Raw genomic sequence first — 17,895 nt, 5'->3', positions numbered from 1 at the left:
ATATTTTTGGTTTAGTAAAATATGAAAATAGCTCCAAAAATAGTGTGGCAAATTAATCCACTGTTCTAAGAAGTTTTTACCTCAGAATAAAAATAGTTTAGAATTTGGTAAAATATATTAGGAGTATAACTAATTGTTTTGATGTTGTTTTAATCACTTTAGGATATTTAAATATTTTATAAAGATGTTGTTACTCCACCAATAATATCCATGATGTATTTGCCACATTAAGAACATTTTAGATTTGACTTTTGAAAACTTTAATTGTTTGACTTGATTTTAAATTTGAATTCGAACCGTTTTTGAACCATCGCGAGATTAGTAACAGTAACCGAGGTGATGTGGCATCAATAGTGTGGAATTACTATAGCCTAATTATCCGGGCATCACAGATTTTCACTCCCATAGCGTGCAAAACAGGATGTAAAAGTCAGTAAATACTGTAGAAATAAAAAAATCAGTTGAGTTGATTTGGTCAATTAAAATCCAACAAATATATGCAGGGTTATTTCATGCTGCTATTTTAATGAGAACCAATGACCTCATTAGAATCATAATTAATCATCCATATTCATATTTACAATTTTGGGGCAACTCATGGGAATTAGTCAATCAATACTAAAAAGAATGGTAGTACAGCTCTCGGGAGAAATTTCGTATAACACTCCACTGCTGGTTCTTGGTGTCAAAATTTCAGCATACATGTGAATATTAAATCAACCTTGCGTACCTAAAAAAATTAGGAAAAACACTAAGGCTGCAGTGCGGCTCACGTGTCCTCGTCAGTTTCGGCGTGCCTAATGCATCCTCGCCCGTTGTGGCACGGCCCCTACATCCTTGGTGGCGGCCCTGGCGCCCACATCCACCTGCATCCATGCTTGGGCATGAACAATTACCATTCACATATTAGTTCCTAACTGCGTAGCAATGCATATCTTGTCAACCTTATTAATTAGAAATATGCTTTTGATGTTCTTTTTTTGGTGACTAATCAGCCAAATATTTGGAAGTAGTAATTTAATTTTTTAATTTTTTAATATTTTTTGTTGATAATATTTTTGCGATTGCAACATATGTAAAAAAAATATTGAGGTATATAAAATCAAAGTAAAGCAAAGACACCCCCCCACCTCGCATGTTTCTAAACATGAGAAAATTAGTTACTAAAGCCATAATAATGCATATCTATATATTATGTAATTCACTCTAAATAAATGAAAATCGCATTATACAAGTCAAGCATACTCAAAGGAGGTGGCAATATCTTTGTCCCGGACATTCAGTCGAACAGCTAATTCCAAGATGGGCATTCTATGGCTCTCCCCAGCTTGGTAGGCTGCACCAGGCTTCTTTCTCCAAATAGAAGAGCATAGTAAATGTTTTAGTAAATACATGGAGACGACGCATGGCACGAAACCATTATCCAGCAGTTGAAAAGCATCAAACTGGACGAGTTGACGAACTTTTCCTGCTTGACAATCCCGCAGCGCCATCGAGCCTGGCGTCGAGCCCGCCAACCTCGGAGAATAACGAATCCCCACAGCTGCCGACTATACCACCTGCTTCCACAAGCACCCCTTCGGCCGCCAACAATGCCGCCTCCCGCCACCGATGGTCAACGTAAACATGCACAGAAACAATGAAATGGATAACACTTTTGCCCCCTCTATTACACATCAGAACAATCAAATTTCAAACCTCATCACAAAGCGGAGCATAATGTACTCAATAAAAATCAAGTAACCCTCCCTCACCAGCATCTACTCAATTAGACTACTAATCCGGTTACCTTCTTTTCGGGGCAAAAAATAACAAATCTACAACCACCCTCGCGCAAGCAAGAAGTAATATATAATGAAAAAATCAAACACAAATTCGACAAAGAACACACGGTACGGCCGCAACTATTTTCCACAATGTTATCTGGTGATAAATTTGCAACTATTTTTTGGACATATTTTCCACGAATGTCATCTGGTGACAAATTTCTATTTGCTATGAAGACATTTGTCAATGTTTCACACTAAAAAATATATCAGATTCTTTAATTATTTTACTGTTCACCCAGGTTCAAGTGAGCTAGGGATTAGAACAACATTTTTGGACAAAGTACTACAGAAATAATCCAAGCAATCCTACTATAATATCGAGGCACACATATAAGTGATTATTCTCTCATGCAAACTGAAGTACTCCTTCTGTTTCTAAATATAAGTCCATTTGGAGATTTCAATATGTACTACATACGGATGCATTTAGACATTCTTTAGAGTGTAGATTCACTCAGTAGTCCATATTGGAATCTGTAAAAAGACTTATATTTAGGAATGGAGGGAGTAGTATATATATCCACCTCACGGGCTACTATATTAAGATGGCCAAGCCTTTGTTAATCATATGAACATGGTACAGGCAAGGAGGACATTAGCTAAGAAATGTAGTATCAAAGATTAGACAGATGAACATGAGAAATTTGATGTAGAAAACAAGGATAATCTTACCTGAATCTCTTCCGATGACTGCGCCTTGGCAGAGATGATATAGAAAATCTCGGCTGGGGTGTATTACTCGATGGGGGTGTCGTCTGGTAGCGGCGGCGTGCACGGCTGCATCAGAGTGTGACCTGCCACCATGGGCATAGGCGTTACAGATTGGCGAGTGGAAGTCGACGAAGGCGCTGGCATGCCTGCACGAGACATGCGCAAAATTATCAAATCAGCATTGAACGTACCATATAGATGGATCTCTCAAAATATACTCTCATTTCATCAATTCCTTTTCAGAAAATAAATGAAGTGGCTGGACCAATCTTAGCTCTGCTTGTATGTTGCTGCTCCAAAATCTTCCTCGAACTGGAGATTGACGGTCATATACTATGCATTAACTCTAAGGCAAAAACTTATTATCATCTTCAAAATAAACTCACGTGTAAGAAGATATCCATGAGAAGTACATCAAATTATGTATGAAAATATCTGAACCAAACAGAGCTCCTATTTATTCTCAGCTCATAGTTTTCATTCACTAAAATGTGTCGTTGGCCTAATATGCATGTTTGACCAAAAGTGTGATGAGGTGTTGGATCAGAGGTTTTAGTTAGGTCATGAACTGCTCCCATCACTCAACAGTTAACACGAGAGTTTGGCGAGAGCAACAGAAAGTATGGTTAGCATATACGAAACACAAGTACAGATCCATAAGCAGAGGACCCATATGGCCTGTGTGTTACCTGTTGTGGTGAAACCGTATGCTTTTTGACCAAAAATATATTTTAAGGCAACATGCACATGAATAGCATGAAGATGTGGGCAAAAGGGCACACGTTTGTTTAAGTAGGTTTGATAGGATGCTTAAAATAAGAAGGTTTACTATAACCATGGGCCTTGTAGCAGAAGAAACAACAAAGTAACAATGCCGCCGAAACAAACGGATCTAGGAATTAAAGCGTGGACAAAAGAATGCAAATACCGAATACTTGCAAGAATAGAAATGCAAATTAAAACGGATCTAGTAACCCATAATTTTTAAATACAAATTATTTGAATATATTAAAAATCGAAAGCTTGCAAGAATAGAGATGGTCAGATGGAACATACCGAATACCGGCAGCGCACTAAAGACAATCACGAGGCAAATGCCCTTTCCGAGACCTCATTGCAGTAAATGTTCGAATAATATCCTTATCATCAACGGACTTGAGTACCACCTGCTCATTGTAACTTGTAACACATGACTTGAACCATTCATTATTGATCTTGCTACGCAGTTTGCTCCCTGTTAAAATAAGAAATCAGCTTTCTCTCTATTAGCGCTCGACAGAAAAACAGAAGTGTTCAGAAAACTTTAGAAAATGACAAATAAAAAATACAGTCATGCAAACTTAAATAAAATAACATGTTTGGCTTGACAGAACACGGATTATAGGATCAGGAAAATCAGCTTCATCGACAAAATCTGATCTATATAACTTTAAAGTAGATACTTGGTTGTAGCTAAAATAGAATCAAGTGCCGCCGGCAGGTCCGGTCCTCGGATTTTAGGGGCCCAGGGCGAAACAAAATCCAGGGCCTTTAGTATAAAGGTCTAAATAATAATCAATCTATGCAGACATAAAATTTGAGGCCAAAAAATAAGGGCATCCAAAATCATTAAGCATATCAAATAATATATACATATATTACCTCAAAAATTTCTACTAACGTTCCGCGATGCAAATTAGTAATGATAGTAACTATCTATCTGATCCAACAATTTCTTCTCAATGCATACTTTCGAGATGGCATGACAGTACTAAAATTAAAAAGGACAATTATTTTTGGAAATTAGCACAAAGCTATGATAATATAAGATCCAGTTAAAAATCATCATCAAGAATCTGCCTCTCGCCTCTGATTCATAAAACCTGCTAGGGCATACCTTATCTAGAATCTGCCTCTCGCCTCTTGTTGTTCACCTCTTGTTGTGGTGAACGGCGTTTATTATCACCTGGACGGCAGTGCTAACGACCTGATCGGTAAACTATAGAGATCAGAGAGAAGAAACAATCAGGCAAATCATTGGACAAATCTAGAATCAGAAACGCATAGGTCGCTGCTCGTTCGGAGGAAGAAAGATGAACATCCATATGTACGTACCTGGTGGCGCTGACATCCTAGACTCCAGGCCGCGGACCGGCGCCTGATCTGTACGCGAACGACGGCGGCTACAGGAACGGATCGGCGCCGGATCATTACGGAATCGGCCGGCCTAGATGGCGGCGACGAAGAGAGAGTTGGGTGAGTGGGAGGGGCGGATCTGGCCACCGGCTGAGTCCTTGGGTGCGGGTGCGGGGGGAGGGCGGCGGCGGTTTGGTGGCGCCCGCGGAGGAGGGGAGTGAAGTGGAGGCCGACGGGGCTGGGGAGAGGATGGAGGTGGGCGGCTACGGCGGCGGCCGCCGGAGGCAGGGCCAGTGGATGAACACCCATGCGGCGACAGCGACGGCGCCGTGAGGAACCCTAGCGCGCGAGGGGCTAGGGGACAGGAGCGACTCGTCCCTGCGTTTTTCTTTTCGACGGGAGATCGGGAGGAGCGGTGTTTCTCAGGGCTAGTTTTTTCTTCTGCAGTGCTTGTGTCGGGTGGGGAGGGGAGGTGGGAGGATGACGAAAATAAACCAGCAATGAAAATAAACCAGCGAAAATAAACCGCGCAGACTATTCACCAACTGCTCCATTAGAAGTAGAGATAAGTGAGATATAGCATTTGCACTAAATAGTCCCGCTCTGGGCGTTCGTTCCTAATTGGCCGACCCATCTTGGGGGTGCATTTCCTGGGTTTTTTTAACTGTCCTTCTTTTGGTTTACTTTTAAAAAAATTGAGCATTTTCATAATTCTTGATTTTAAAAAAAACTAGATTATTTCTAAAATTCGGGATCTTTTTTTTTGAAAGTTCATAAAATTTGCAAAAGAGGCCAACATTTCATTATATTCTTGAACTTTTTATATCCGCAAACATTTTTTAGAATTGATGAAATTTTTAGTCCGTGAGAATTTGTCAAATGTATGTTTCTAATATTTTGAAAAACCAAAATTTGTTTTTTATTAAACCACTACGTGTTGGTTTTTAGCTGGCGTGTAAGCAAGCGAGTGAACTGGATCGTTATTGGGATATGGCCCAGTGCATGCGTGTGAGTGTGATAGTGCTAGTCAGCGCTTAAAATGCCGAATAGGACCACCACAGCTCAAACAAGAAATATGCTTAGTTATTTATTTTGAGGCAAAAGAAATGCCCCAAGTACATGCAAAGACTATGCCTCGCTTAAAACAAGCTCGAGCGAGTGCCCGCCTTTGGTGATTACTTAGTGGGCCGTGGCCCAACAAGCATATGACTGCACTGGCTTTACGGTTTTGGAACCTTTCACTTGGTTTTTAGAAGGTTTTTGATCGGTGATTTCTCTATTTTTTCCCATATTTTTATTTACTTTCTTATCAGTTTCATTCTAATTTTTTGTCTTTCATTGTCATTTTTCCTTTCTTTTTCTTTTCATTTACATTTCTCGAATACATGTAACTATTTTTAATACACAATGTATATTTTCCATATGCAGGACGGAACAAATTAGATACAGGTTGAACATTTTTCAATACACGATTATCATTCATCCAAATACATGTTGAATGATTGTAAATACACTATGAACATTTTTATTACACAACGAATATTTTAAAGCAAATATTTAACATTTTTAGAAAATAAGATGCTCATTTCTACTAAAACATGCAAATATTTCTTTCGTGCTAATGAACCTATTTTAAGGGCGTAAATATTTCTAAAAATTGGGAGAACACAATTTAGAACCTTTTTTCCTGAAATATAAAGTATATTTTTTAAATGTGTGAACTGTTTTAAATGTCATGAAAACTTTATTTAATGGTTCAACTTTTTATAAATTGTGCAAATAAATTTTTGCATCTCATCATTTTTTTATAATGTCACGAAAATATTTTAAAACGAGTCAAAATTATTAAATTTTGAAACAATTGATGGTATAAACATTTTTATAACTGTTGTGAACAATTATTCTATATTTCCTGAACATTTATTTAATGCATGGATATCAATGAAAACTTCGAAAATGTATGTAATTTCTTTCATATATATTCAGAAAATATAATTAAAAGTAAATAAATAAAAAGAAAAAAGGAAACCTATAGTACGGTTTGTGCTAGCTAGCTTGTAAACAACGCATGGAAAACAATATGTGTTAGGACGTGCTACCTGGGTCGGGATCAACACAGGGGCGCTTGACGCGAGACGAGTATCTGGCTTGCCACGATAGCTATGTCTTGCTTATTGTAGACGTACGCTTCTCTCGGCTCTGGCGCCACCAGTAGTTGGCCGGCCAAATAAAATGGAAAAAGATCCACCGCCTCGCGAGCAGTCTGATCGTGTATGGCGAGCCCGTCAGTTTCTTTTTTCTTTTTAATTTCTTGCAACATTGCTCTTGTTGCGAAACCTCATCATCTCTAATTTCCTGCAACAAGAGCTTTGTTGTGAAATCTTCTCTTCTCTAATTTCCTGCAACAACTCCTCTGTTGCAAAAATCTCCTCTTCTTTAATTTTCTGCAACAAGAACCTTGTTGCAAAAATTGCAAACACATCTCCGCGTCTAATTTTCCGTAACACTATCCTTGTTGCGAAAATTGTAACATCTCCCGCTGCGTCTGGCATAGTCATCATTCGTTGTTGGCATTCCGCAACAACACTGTTGTTGCAGACACTTGTTCCAAAGGTGATGTGCGCGCATCGACCTCCGCCATGGCTGCTGCCACTGGTGTTTTGTAGCATCAACGACGATGGTGTATTGTGGTGGTCGGAGAGAGTCGGAGCAATGGTGGTGGGCGGCAACACAATGCTGCGATGTAGTGTTGGAAAAAAATGAATGGAGTTTGCACGGGGAAGAAGGTCAAGGGAGAACATGCGGGTGAGGACCCGTGGAGAACTCAAGATAAGGTTACGAGAAGAAAAACAGTCGGTGCTCCCACTGGGACACGCGTCATGAAGAAGAGGGGGCGGATGGAGCAAAAAATCAGTCGGCTGACACTAAATGTTTCCCAAATAAAATTCAGTGTTCGAAAGCTTTCTAGGAGAGGTTTTGGAATGTTCTATCGACAGGTACACAACGGATGCAGAACCATTGATGTGATTTCCCCTTTTTATTTTTATTTTCCTTTTCTATCTGTTTCTTATTTTCAAATACATGTCTAGTTTTTGAAATATACTTCAAAAAAATCATACACAGGTTGAACATTTTTCACATACATATTAAATACTTTTCAAATAAACATTGATTTTTTATCTGAATACACGTTGAACATGTTTCAAATACATAGTGAACATTTTAAACACATGTTTAATACTTTTCATAATTTCATGAACATTTTTTAGAAACATGAAAACAGTTGCTAAGTGTACACCATTTTTTCTAAATGTCAAAAAAAATTGTATATATTTGAATTGTTTCAAAAACTGCACGAACAATTTTTTATATTTCGTTAACTATTTTTATAGATATGCTGGAACATATTTTTAAATACAGGAATACTTTGCATGTCATAAACAACATTTTCAATTGTACTTATATTTTTGAAACTTACGCAAAGAAATATATATTTTCGTGGAAATTATTTTTGAATAGGTCCTGAATATATTTTTAAATAGGTGACATTTTCTTTAGTTACACAAAAAAATTGAGTGGTACGAACAATTTTAAAAATTGCACCACAAATTTTTACATTTCATTAACGTTTTTCAGTGTGCGTTGAACCTTGAAAAATTTATACAAAATAATACCCCATAAATGTACATTTCATGAACATTGTTTATATATATATATATATATATATATATATATATATATATGTATATATATATATATATATATATATATAGACACACACACTAGTAATTTGTACGTGCTTTGCACGTAGCTGATTACGTATAAGCATGGTACTAAATTAGTGTAAAAAACTAAAGCACACATATATTATGAATAATTTTTTTTTATAGAAGCTTCAAATGGAGATATCCGATAGGCATTTGTGGAATCATTTTTGGGCTTCGCAAGGCCAGATAACAACTATTGCCCAAAAAACATAGTACAATGATTTTCTTAATATGAAACATTAGATATAATCTTTGCCCTTTTATATATATAAAAATTGTTTAGGAAGTCCTTCAATTTATTGGACTCATACTAAAAACTTTTTTTTAGAAAAATGATGTGAAAGAAAAAGTACAATTAGTAATAAATTTTCACCTTCTCAAGCTCATGTCAGCTAAGAAAATAAAAGGAGTCAAAACGTACTCTTTCCTCATAGGTTATTTGCACATTCTCATTCTAATTATCCTAGGTACCTTACTACTTGTTTCAAATGATAAGAAAATGGAAAAGTTCACCATGCATACAACATTGCAATGCTAGACTCGCATGCTAGTCTCTCGTGAAGCGGTCGATGCATGCATGTAGGCAGGTAGTACGAATTAAATAATTTAGAGGAGCAAGTGTGTAGTCCAGCCCATAGTGGAAAGATCCAAAACATAGTCAGATGATGGGTCACACAGCGAATTCTAGAAATAGGAGACATAAGTTTGGAGCAGCCACTGTTCATGCGAATCCCGCTGCTCCCAACTGTTAGATTGAGAGCACCAATCAGGATTGATATTCTAGATCCATTCAAAACTCGTACACTATATAGTGGTATATATATATATATATATATGTGTGTGTGTGTGTGTGTGTGTGTGTGTGTGTGTGTGTGTGTGTGTGTGTGTGTGTTATATTCCAAATTACAAATAAAAGTAAAGAAAAGTGAAAAATAATAAGAAATTTTTGAACGAAACTAACATATCTAATACTACTAAACCGGCCGACTACCTGCTCTCATTTAGGCGAGGCATTGGTTTGTCTTGCAATAGGCGAGATATTACTATTACTCCACAAATCGACTGCTATCCAACATGCATCTATGATACTAAATACATGACAAACAGAGTAACGCCTTAAGCAATGACATAATGTAGACAAAGTAAACTCAAGCAATATGATTAAACCCCATTGTTTTATCTTTAATAGCAACAATACAATCTGGTTGGACCTAGTTGAACCCATCACAAGAAAACGTGTCTCGCTACCCCTTCTGTTACTGGATGAGGACACCGCGAGATTGAACCCATCACAATGGACCTCTCCCACTAAAAATAAATCCATCTAGTTGGCCAAACCAAACAGATAAATCGAAGAGAATACAAAGTTATAACAATCATTCATAATAAAGTTCAGAAAAACCTCAATTACTTTCAATGAACAATATTATCATAAACCCACAATTCATTGGATCCCCAAAAAACACAGCGCAAAAGAAGATTACATCGGATAGAATTCCAGAAAGATCGAAGAGAACATTGTATTGAAGATCAAAGAGAGAGAAGAAGCCAACTAGCTACTTGCTATGGACCCGTAGGTCTGTGGTAAACAACGCACGCATCATCGCAAGGCAGTAAAGATGATGTAGAAGCCCTTCGGGATCGACTCCCCCTCTGACAGAGTATCGGAAAATGCCTCCAGATGGATCGCTGAATAACATAAGCTTGTGGCGATGGAAAAAGTGTTTTAGTGGCTCTCTGTTGGTTTGGGAATATATGTGAATTTATAGAGGTTGAATTAGGTCAAACGGAGTTGCCTGAGGCCCACGAGCTCAGGGGGCGCGCCCTGCCCCCAAGGCGCACCTTATGAGCTCGTGGATCTCTCGTAGCTCTTCTGGCCTTCTCCCCAACCTTCTAGGGTCTCTTCTGGTCTAGAAAAAATCACCGTAAAGTTTCATCGTGTTTGGACATAGTTTTGTATTAATTTTTTTAAAAGTAAAAAACAAGAAAAAAAAGAACTAACACAGGGCACTAGGTTAATAGGTTTCTCAAAAAATAATGTAAAATAATATAAAAATTGCATCTAAAGCATTCAAGATTGATAATATAATAGCATGAAAGAATAAAAAATTATAATTACGTTGAAGACGTATCAACCACTTATCAGTACAAGAGAAGATGAGAGTAATCTTTACAAGAGGTACCCTTTAATTAGTGATCTCGATGCAACCCTAGCTCGCAATAGGCGTGAGGCGAGACATAGACACGTCCTACTTTTTTTGTTGCTGAGAAAAACAAATACAGTTGGTCTGTGGTGGGCCGAGGACGGAGGCCTAGCCCATGTTTAGTAAAACAAATACAACTGATTTGCTGGCCTTACTCTCGAATGTGCTGCAGTTGTGCTCACGGTCCTCCGATCCCCCGACCCACAAAATAGAGTGCTCCTCCTATTCCACACCAGGCGCTCACAAGCTGCGTTAGGCGGCCGGCCCATGAATGCAAGTTGCTCACCCGGGTCGCCCCCTCATTTTTTGGGAAAATTATCGATCTATTCATATTCAATCATGGCAGTACTAATGAACATCAGAAATAATATTACATCCAGATGCGTAGACCGTCTAGCGATGACTACAAGCACTGAAGCAAGTCGAAGACGCACCGCCGTCATCCCTCCTCCTTGATCTGTTCACATTCCTAGAATATGGTTTGATCCGTTGACTTGGCCAGTAAACCATATTCCCGCATACATGGTAAGATCCATGAATTAATATAGCATTAATGGAGACTTGATTAACCATTGACTTGACATGTTGTCTTTTGACTTGGCAAGAGTGTGAAAAAGTTTGTACATTTCATAGAAAAATCATGAATTTGAAACAAGTTCATGAATTATTATTTTTCCATAAATTTGAAAAAATTATCATGGATTTTGGAAAAGTTTGTGAATTAAAAAAAGATAGGAATGTGAAAACAAATGCAAGAGAAACCCATCCCAAATAAAGCAGGTTTAACAGGAAAAATAAACATGAAAAACACACACAAAGGAATGTTCCCCAAAACCAAAAAAGCCCCTGCTATATGGACCGGCCCGTTGAAAGAACTTTTGTGCGTTGTCTAACAGAATCGAGCTAAACGGTGCAGTGTGTGGATATAGATATTGCGATTGGAAAGTCACATTTAAGCATTGATTTTCTTCTAGAAAAAAGTAAGCATTGTTTTTATTCTTGTAATCAAGCAGCTCGTGTGCTAGCTAATTACAATTATTGTAATAAGTCGTCCTTTAGTTGGATGGATGGGCCATCTAATTGTATCGTCGGTAAGCTCGTAGATGATGTAATTGTTTTTTTCTTCATATAAAGCTAGCTATGATATATAGTCTTCCTCAAAGGGTGCGGCAAGATCACAGTCGTCTGAGATTTAACCAAATGTTGATCAAGTGATATAACACATAATTTTTTTTAAAAAAAATTGCATTAATCTTCACGTGAGATCCACGAATATAGTATCAACGGAGACTTAATTAAGTCACAGCTGACTGACTGAGATTTAGCAATCCCGTTTCTCAAAAAGGGATTTGGGTGCAAAACCTCTTCATTCAAACCCGCACCGGCGGCCTGCTCTCCCCCGGACGAGAATTCCTCGTCTCCCATCGCAGCAGAGGAGATATCAAAAAAAGAACGGAGCCCCACACATCACATGCGAGTGACCCAGCCGGCACGGCGAGTTCCGGCCCGACAGCTACCGTCGTTTGTGCAACTAATAACAAGGGGCACCCACTTTATTTTCGTTGCGATGCATGGCGATGGTGGGGCGGTTGCGTTGGTCCCTCCCCTCCCCGGCGAACGTTCCACCCCGTGTCCCCTTCCGTTTGGACACCAGCTTCTCTCCGGAGACGGACACGCGAACGTGACGACTCATGGATGCGACGCCGAGCTTTACACGCCCGCTCCTCCTCCGGCGCCGTCGCTGTCGACCAAAGCTAACCACGGTCATCCCGTCGAGTCACCGGAGCACCGAGCTAGCTAGAGACGTTCGTTCGAGGAAGCAGCGGAGGGAAACGAGCGTACATGCTGCCAACTATAGCTTTTCCCAAGTGAAGTCACGGTCCCGTTAATCAATCGTTGGCGGATGAGGTTCGTCAGCATGCAGTGCGCCTGCTACTGTTAATCTGCCATGTCCATCTATCCACCACACTGCCTTGTTCCAATCGAATCCAGATTGTGTGATTCTCTCCGCCGACCGCGGATACCTTGGCGACCAAGTTGTAGTATGTGAGCGTTCTGTGGCACGTCCAAGTCGTCAACGCTGGCTAGAGAGCTTGTCACTTGTCAGGACTCAGGAGTCAGGACTATTCGGCCTGGAAAAGGGCCACCATGGCCCAACATTATACTGTGGTGATCGCTGGCTGATTGCCAATTTGTCTTCAGCGGCTTTTGGAACCGAGCTCACCGCCTTTCCATTTCATCGACGGAAATACAGTAATAAAACTAGAAGAACGCCCGTGCGTTGCAACAGTGTCACATTAACTTTAAGAGTTCAATATTGCGACATTGGCGATTCTTTTTACCATCAAATTCTCACACACACACTCTCCTTCCTCTCTCTTTTTCACTCTCTCTCCCTCTCTCTCTAACACACACACACATAGCCTATTTTCTCCGCCAATAAGACTTACTCAATTGGCACGGGCTTTTTAAAAAACTTACTTATTGCGTATGTAAACATAATGCATGTCAAATTTCAGATGTGTAGAAAAATTGAATTCCACTTTAATTGCAATGTATTTAGATAAAAAAAATGTAATCCAATGACCTATACTGACTCATCTGATGCACAAAATAAAAGAAGGTGGTTTAAGAATGTACAACAGTTTTGTACTGCATCATAAACAATAGATAACACCTGAAAGCGTTTTTATACATGTGCTATCTACTCCCTCCATTCCTAAATAAAAGTCTTTTTCGAGATTCTAACGCGGACTACATACGGAGCAAATAGTTTAACATGTCATATATTTGGAGTGTTAAATACTTCAAACAAAAGGCAAACAAGCCATCACGTTTGACCACATAGATTAAAATATCTGAACCATAAAATTCACATATTAACAAATGAGATTTAAAAATGTAGCGTTACTTATAAATATTACCATGTATAAATAGTTTAACATGTCACATATCATTCTGAAAAAATTACAGATAGATCAATGCCTTTCTATTAAAAAACTTAGCTGCGTAATACGACAACCACAAGGTTTTCGGTAACCATCTTATAGTAGACTAAAAAAAGAATCCAAATAAAAAAAGAAGACCCTAAGGAAGAGTCCAATCAAAACGCATGTGATTATGTTCAATACCAAAAGGAGAAGTCGGACTCCTGCTTCTTTTCGATAATGGCTTACAATCCAGTCAGGATATACATGCATAGGAAGGCATCTACTTGCTGAACAAGATGTTGTCTGCAAGACTACAATCAGAACATTGTATTTCTCACTTAGTCTTTGCATATTACTGAAGAATATACAATCTGCAATCAAAATATTGTGTCTCAGCCTTTTGTAGGCAGCATCTAAGATTTTGTAAGCTCTGATAGTAAAAGACCAACGAGTGCCAGAGTTGGAACATAGAAGAATCTTACCTGGGCATGATGCCATCAGGTTCTATGCTAAGATCGAGGTAGTAGAGCTCCCTCAATCTCTCTTGCCAAGCCCTCCCTCTGACCATCAATAGAACAGTCACTCTCGCTTGCCCTGCTTTTGAAATCTCCTTCTGCGCCGCCGCAGATCAGTTGGCAGCATAGGCCGAGCTCTTCCATGTATCATCACATTGAACAAAATACGCATCTATGCTTACTTCTCTTGTATCATCACAACGGATGCTATAAATTTGCTTGTGTCCTCGTCATAAATCTGAATCCTGCACAATATGAAAAAGAAAGAAAGTATCATGTTTGCAAGTGCCATGCGCTTCGCTGCCGGCTCCATCGTACCTGTTACCCGAGATGGTCGTCGTTCTTGTTCTTCTTCTCTTTTTTCCCCTGGAAATACTAACCACATCTCCCTCTTTGGTGGTCTCGGGCCAACACCTTGAATCTGGAGGTGTCGCGGGCGCTCCTCCTGATGCCACAAACCCTCGCCGCCGACTGCCTCACACGGATGGTCGTCCTGTCCCGCATCCTACCTTGTACCGCAACACTGACACCAGCACCACCGATCCCCGTTCCCGGCGCCACCCTGCCATCGCAAATTAAATAGGTACATAAATGCTTTCATGATGAGGTTTATTTGTCATGATAGGTATATGCACGTGCGTTGCATCGGGCATTAATTTTTTTTAAGCGACAGGGGAACATATGGGCACACATCATGATGCAAATAAATAACAAAAAGGAGATTATGTTTTGGTTATGAAGCATAGAACTTCTGACAACTTTGTCCTAAGATATACTAAAGCCAAAGAATATCATAGATGGAAATCAAATTATCTGAACAACAAGATGTTATTTCACAAAATAAGTTAAATGTACATTTAAAATTTAAAATTTCCAATTGGTTATCCTTTTATGTAAATAAAAAGGTGGGAGTCAATATTACAATAAGCTTACCAAAATGTTCCTCTACGAAAAATTATCATGAAGAATCACCTGCCAAGAATAAAAACTGAGAGCAAGTCTGCAAAATAACAAATTGTTAACAATATGTTCAGTAATATAAATCTCACTGTTCTTGCACACCCTTGAGACTTGAGAGCATATCATTTTTCCCCTTCAGACTATACTCTCGTCTATGAACAGAAAAAGAAAACCATATAAACTAAATTCAAGTCTGCAGAATAACACAAAGCATCACTAACAGTTCAGTACCATGTGAATGGAGACATACCATACCATCCTTTTTACCTTCTGACTGCACTTCTATTTGTGAGAATTCCAGTAAGTAGATGGGCAATTTAGCAAAATACAACCATTGGAATATGGGAAGCCGTATAAACTGAATAATGTAGATAATATCACATGTGCATTATTGGCCTCTAGGATGGAACAAAACTGAATACTACCCAAACAACACACAAATCTGACTGACACTTTTAAAATTTCATATCTCTCCTATACTACCTAATAAATTCAAGTTGTATACACCTTTTCCAATTGCACAAAAATTTAATTCAGCTTCTAAAGTCTGCAATAGCCCCATAATTCAAAACAGTCTGCAATACCCCCATTACTAACTCTAGTTCAGCAAATCCCTGAGGAAGAGTCATTGGTGAGGATGGGCTAACTCCGCCATATAGCATAACTATTCTCAACTACCATATCCATAAAAAGTATTGTTAATTTGACAGGATACCAAAATTGAGTTACAAATAGAAATAACAAAAGTAAAATGTCAAGCATAAATAGTCTATTCAGAGGAATCATTCCCAAAAGCAATTTTGAGCCGAACACCAGAGCACAGCAAGTTGTGACAACTCACATCCCAAATGATAGCAGATTTATTTAAACTATCAGTGGCATCACAGTACAAACGTTAAAACCAGTAGCATCACACAGGAACACTGTACAGTCAGTTAATGCATGCATACCTGCCGGTAACCTTGCTGCCATCACCGCTCACACTCCTCTGTGTGTCCTTCATCGTCATCTTTCCTTTAACCTAATGCTTCGGCAACTCCAACAACATGTTGTTGCTCCAAGAAATCAGTGAACACCATAGAGAGGGGCGTACTTGGATCCTAAACTGCAAGCAAACAATTAATTAAGATCCCTTGCACACACACACACACAGAGAGAGAGAGAGAGAGATCAGGGTATCCTAGGGTGAGGGATGAGAGAATCTGACCTACAGAGCGTGGCGCCAGTTGTGTGTCGCCGACTCGCCACTGCCGCTGCAGAGATAACACGACCATCGCCGCAAGACGCAGAATCTGTCGGAGCTCGCTCGCTTGGAATTGGCGAGGAATGCTGCCGCCAAGAACTTGGAGTTCAAGCCCCGCCGTTGGACCTCCACCCGTGCCTCCTAGATCATCTCCACACCGTCCCCGGAACAGGATCCGACTCCTACTCGCCTCCTCAGCCGGATCTGGCCGGAGATCGCCGTCGCCGCGCCCGGCGGCGCGCAGCAGCATGGCAGTGGGTGGCGGGGCACTGGAGGTGGCACACTGGAGGTGGGGGTGGCGCGCAGCAACGTGGTGGCGGGTGGCGGCGCACTGGAGGCGTGGGAGGGGTCGTGCGGGCGGGGGATTCTTTTTTTATTTTCTCTCTTCGTTAGGAATGTAATGCGTATTTTATTAGTATGGAAGGAGATCGGTGTGAGAAATAAATCGGAGAGGGAGGTGATTTGTTTGGAAGGTGATCTTCTGTATATGGTATTATTTTTGAATTCTTAATTATCAAATATTTACATGATTAAATTAAATCGACACCTGCCAGATCAAGCACGAATATATGGTAACTAATCTGATGGGTTTATGTGGGTGGTGAAGCGAAAAGGCAGGTGGGAGGGAGACGAAATAAAACCAGCGAAATAAAACCAACAAAAGTGGTGAGACGAAAAAAACCCAGCAAAAAATAACTGGCGGACTATTCACCAACTGCTCTATTAGGAGTAGAGATAAGGGTTCAATTACAAGCCGAAAAAAGTCCATTTTACTACCCTGAATAAAGTTGGTGGTTCACATTACCCCCTCATCTAATTTTCTGTTCCTTTCACCCCCTAAATAAACTCATACCGGATGAAAGAACCCCTTGGGTGGTTTGCCTCCACTTGTTGCTGATGTGGCATTGGTCAACAGTGGTTTTGACCAGCAGGTGGGCCTTCTTGGCAGGTGCGGCTGAGATTGACAGGTGGGGCCTAGAGGAGGCGGGGCCCGCCTGGCAGGTCTATCTCCTTCCTCCATCGCTCGCCCGCGGGACAGAGAGGAGCTCGGGCGCTCGTCTCGGCGGCACATGCCACCCCCGGCAGAGCTACGGCCACCGGAGTGACCCCCGCGACGCGGCGCGTACCCCCGGCAACAGCGGTAAGCAAGGCAACAACGGCACAAGCAACAACAACGGGAGAGGCGCGGGGGTAGCTGCAGGTGAGGCGCACACGGGTGCGGCCAAGGTGAGCACGGGGGCGACGACTCAGCGACAGATCGAAGGGGGAATCGGCAGAGGAGCTCACCGCGGAGCTCGCGGACGAGGTTAGCGAGCGCGGGTGTCGATGGACACGACGAAATCGACGATCAAATGTGGCGGCCGTGGACAAAGACGATGGCGGTGGCGAGCCTACGGGGCCTCCTAGCTCGAGCCCTTCAGCGAGGGTGAAGGTGACGACGATGGCGGAGCTACTGGACGTCTTGGCGTGATGAGGGGAGGCCGGCGGTCGCGGGATCGAGGCGGCGACGGCAACCATGAGCTTCGAGCGACGAACAAGGGATATGAGGGAGATTTAGGGTGAGAAAAGAGAGAAGGGAGGGGAAAGAGAAGGGAGAGGGGAGAAGCAGGGCGCTCGGGGC

The 17,895-nt window shown here is 40.6% G+C and overlaps 1 long non-coding RNA gene across 3 annotated transcripts; it reads right to left on the bottom strand.

Annotated features, from left to right (window-relative positions):
- Positions 1-547: 547 nt before the first annotated feature.
- LOC123069102 (uncharacterized) lies at positions 548-5,102 on the bottom strand. Of its 3 annotated transcripts, XR_006432269.1 has the most exons (5): positions 4,635-5,102; positions 4,417-4,518; positions 3,597-3,774; positions 2,502-2,686; positions 548-866 (listed from the first exon to the last, which is right to left on the bottom strand). It is a non-coding gene; the product is annotated as an uncharacterized lncRNA (long non-coding RNA). The 3 variants fall into 3 exon arrangements; XR_006432270.1 differs by lacking the exon at positions 548-866 and having other exon boundaries at positions 1,165-2,852; XR_006432268.1 differs by lacking the exon at positions 548-866 and having other exon boundaries at positions 1,165-2,686.
- Positions 5,103-17,895: the final 12,793 nt, after the last annotated feature.

This window comes from Triticum aestivum, chromosome 3B, assembly GCF_018294505.1.
Source record: "Triticum aestivum cultivar Chinese Spring chromosome 3B, IWGSC CS RefSeq v2.1, whole genome shotgun sequence".
NCBI lineage: Eukaryota > Viridiplantae > Streptophyta > Magnoliopsida > Poales > Poaceae > Triticum > Triticum aestivum.
Note: the sequence above shows the minus strand (reverse complement) of the source record. Positions and strands in the feature narration are given on the sequence as shown.